The 4211-nt window shown below is 47.1% G+C and overlaps 1 pseudogene; it reads right to left on the reverse strand.

Annotated features, from left to right (window-relative positions):
• Positions 1-403: 403 nt before the first annotated feature.
• The window catches only part of LOC108311976, an 11489-nt pseudogene continuing 7681 nt past the window's right edge, over positions 404-4211 (reverse strand).

Raw genomic sequence — 4211 nt, forward strand, 5'->3', positions numbered from 1 at the left:
GGACTACAGGCCTGCACCACCATGCCTAGCTAATTTTTGTATATTTAGTAGAGACTGGGTTTTACCACATTGGCCAGGCTGGTCTCAAATTCCTAACCTCAAGTGATCCACCTGCCTCAGTTTCCCAAAGTAGAATTTCTTTTCTTTTTAAGGCTGAAAAATATTTCACTGTAAGCATGCAGCACATTTTGGTTATCCCTTCATCCGTTGTTGAACACTTGGGTTGTGTCCACTTTGGGCTATTGTGAATCCTGTTCTTATGGACGTGGGTGTACAAATATCTCTTTGAGGTCTTTCAGTTCTTTTAGGTGTATATCCAGAAGTGGAATTGCTGACTCACATGATAATTCTATTTATTTATTTTTATTTTTTGGAGATCTGTGTTCCTTTATTAGCAGAAGCACTACTTGAGGGGGATGAAGCGGGAGGAGTGGGTGGCCCTGATTCCACGGGCCGGCCGTGCTTCCCGGGCTTGTAGGTGATGCAGAATTCACCCAGGTAGTGGCGGATCATCTCTGGCTTGATCTCCACCTGGTTGAAGGTCTTGCTGTTGTAGACGCCCACCATGCTGCCCACCGGCTCGAGCAGGATGATCATGGCCCTCAGGTGCGTCTTCCAACTTCCGGCGTCTCCACGGGCGGCACCGCCTCCTTGGCCTTGCGCAGGCGCGTCAGCAACGAGTGTTGCTTCCGTCGCAGGCCCAGGTTCAGCCGCCGTCGCTGGCGCGCACTGTCCAGCGGCGTCAGCTGCTCGTAGGACGTGCCCAGCCGCTGGTCCAGGTCCACCCCGCGGTAGGTGAACTTGCGGAAGGTCCACTTCTTCTTCTGCTGTACCTCTGCCCTCCTGCCGGATCCTCAGAAAAGTGATAATTCTATTGTTAATTTTTGAGGAACTGCTGTACTGTTTTTCTTTCTTTTCTTTTCTTTTTTTGAGACAGAGTCTTGGTCTGTCACCCAGACTGGAGTGCAGTGGAGCGATCGTGGCTCACTACAGTCTCCACCTTCTGGATTCAAACAATTCTCCTGCCCAGACTCCCTAGTAGCTGGGATTACAGGAGCCGGCCAGCACGCCAGGCTAGTTTTTGTATTTTTTAGTGGAGATGGGTGTTCACGATGTTGGCCAGGCAGGTCTCAAACTCTTGACCTTATGATCTGCCCTCCTCGGCCTCCCAAAGTCCTGGGTTTACAGGCGTGAGGCACCGTGGCTAGCCTATACTGTTTTCACAGTGGCTGGACCATTTAAACAACTGTTCCAACTTTTCCACATACTCACCAACACTTGCTATTTTCTGTGGGGTGTTTTTTTTGTTTGCTTTTTTTGTTTTTTTTTTTTTTGACAGGGTCTCACTCCGATGACCAGGCTGGAGTGCAGTGGTGTGATCACGGCTTACTGCGCCTCAACTACCTGGCTCAGGTGATCCTCCCATGTCAGTGTCCCAAGTAGCTGGGACTATAGGTGTGCACCACCACACCTAGCTAACTTTTTGTATTTTCTGTAGAGACAAGGTTTTGCCATGTTGCCCAGGCTGGTCTTGAATTCCTGGGTTCAAGTGATCTACCCGCTTTGGCCTCCCAGATTACTGGGATTACAGGTGTAAGCCACTGCACCTGGCCATATATGTATTTGATGGTGTGATCTTAATGGATGTGAGGTGGTATATCATTGTAGTTTTGCTTGGCATTTCCCTAATGATTAGTGATATTAACATCTTTTCATGTGCTCGTTGGCTGTTTGCGTAATTGCGTGGGGGAGATGTCTATTCAAATCCTTTGCCCATTTTTGAATTGGGTTGTTTGCTATTTTGTTGTTGAGTTTAGTAATCTGACTTAGTTTTGAACAGATTACCCTGCTTCTGTGCTGAGAGTAATAGACTTTGAGAGGCAAAAGTAGACACAGAGAGCAGCTCTCAAAATATCGAGACAAGGTGATGGCAGTTGAGGTGGTGTGAAGTTGGTGAGTGGTGACGAATGATCCGATTCCGAATCTACTCAAAAGGTAGATCCAGTGGGGTTTACTGACTGCTTGTGCTGCCAGGGAGGTTTCAGGGTGACTCCCAGGTTTTTGGCCTGAGCTAGAAGAATGGAGTGGCCATTGACTGAGATGGAGAAGGCTTTAGGGGCAGAGCCTGGAGGGAAGACAGGTTCTGAGTGGAGTGCGTGAAAGTTAAGATGTGACTCCAAAGTGAACATGGTTGCTAGGCAGCAGCATGGATGTGTCTGGAACTCAGGAGAGGGTCTGGGCAAAAATACACATGTATGAGTTTGTCGTGAGTGTTTACATAGAATGAGCTCACCTTGAAAGGGAGTGTTTATAGAAAAGAGAAGAAGTCAAAAGGCCAGATGTGGTGGCACTTTGGGAGGCTGAGGTGGTCGAATCACCTGAGGTTGGGAGTTCGACACCACGCTGACCAACATGGGAGAAACCCCATCTCTACTAAAAATACAAAATTAGCCAGGTGTGGTGGCGCACATCTGTAATCCCAGCTACTCTGGAGGCTGAGGTGGGAGAATCGCTTGCACCTGGGAGGCGGAGACCAATTGCACTCCAGCCTGGGCAACAAGAGCGAAACTCTGTCTCAAAAAAAAAAGGAAGTCAAAGGATTGATCCCTGGAGCACTCCAACCATCAGGGCTGTGAGAACAAATCCACAAAGACAGTGGAAAGGGAGTAGGGGTGACTTGAAAGAAGAATGTTGTCCTGGAGGCTTCAGAAAGAAAGAGTTTGGAGGACGAGACATGCCTTGCCCTGTTCATTAAATGTGGCTGATTGGCAAAAGGAGGAAAGGCAGAGAAGGTGGGCTCAGAGGTGGGTAGGATGAAGGTAACAGTGGTGGGAGCCTGGGGAGTTCATTGCTTCTCTTTTTAAGAATCATGGGCTGAGACTGAGGGGTAGGGAGAAGGTGTTGGAAGTTTGAAGAGAGAAGAGAAGGAGTGAAAGTTGCTTCAGGAAACATGGTGATTGTTGAGCTGCCGTAAGCGCTCCCTTGACCAGTAGCAAATCCAGAATTTCTCTCTATGAGGGATGGAGGGGTCTACTTGGAAGGGAGCTTGACAACGAACTCACAAAACAGTAGCATAAGGTTGTAGAAATATAAGTCCTCCATATCAAGGAAAAGAGTAAAGGAAGGAGGAGAAGAATAATCAACCCTGAAGTGGCCCTGTAGGTCCCCCACAGAGTAGGTCTTACATCAGTAGGGGCAGGGTATGATAGGGCCTTCCATATGAACTAAACCCTATAGCTGTGAGAAAGGTGTCCTCTGTCATTAGCTGTGTGCGGTCACCAAAAACACAGCTGATGGGATAAGAAGGAAGGTACAGAACCAGACAGACAGGTGCACCAGGGGGCCATGCCCCTCACCCATCAGCAAAGAAACCTGTGACACTTCCTTCCTGTCCTGTCTCTTCTCAAAGTACCAGAGTCAGACAGTTAGGCAGATCTAAGGGTATAGTCTATATCTCTCAAGCACTTTGATTGATTCAACACACATGCACCCAGATGTGCATTCACACGTCAAAGCAGTCATCTTGGGAGGCCATGAACTTACTGGAAAGATGTTGCCATGGAACAAAGTATTCCTGGAATTCCTTTATGGGAAATCCAATTGTGTGTGTGACATGCTCTCTTGGCTGTTCTTTGTGGAGGTCACTTTTTGCATTTCAAGGATAGACTGATTTCTGGAAACAGTCTAAAGCCATTTAGAGTCAAGTGTGATGAGTACAATTAGGGATTAGAGTTTTTGTGGCCACTGATGAGAGTGGGTACAGATGGAATAAAACTAGCTTTGTCTTGTTGAAAAGGGGACAATTGTTTGATAGGATTTCATAAGGTACAGTGTGTAAAGTGCTTGGCATAGTTTTTGATCTGTAGCAGGCATTTCATAATTGGTAATTATTAATATTCCTAAAACAGAGACCCTGAAATGAGTGCAAGGATTATTGAAATAAGTGATGTGTTCCCCAAGGTGATGGCTTTGAAGGCACAGACTCTATCTAGAATTAGAAATTTTGCTAAGTGTTTAAAAAAGCAGATTCACAATCTTTTTTTAAAAATCTTTTTTGAGATGGAGTTTAGCTCTGCTGTGAGGGCCTGGAATCAGAAGAGCCTGGCCTTGAGTTCACCTTCTGTCCAAGCTCATGGCTAGTCAATCTCTGAGCTTCAGCTTCCTCCCTTCCCTTCCCCCGCATCCCTCCTCCCCTCCTCCTCTCCCCCCTC

Source organism: Cebus imitator, unplaced genomic scaffold, assembly GCF_001604975.1.
Source record: "Cebus imitator isolate Cc_AM_T3 unplaced genomic scaffold, Cebus_imitator-1.0 Scaffold120, whole genome shotgun sequence".
Classification (NCBI taxonomy): domain Eukaryota; kingdom Metazoa; phylum Chordata; class Mammalia; order Primates; family Cebidae; genus Cebus; species Cebus imitator.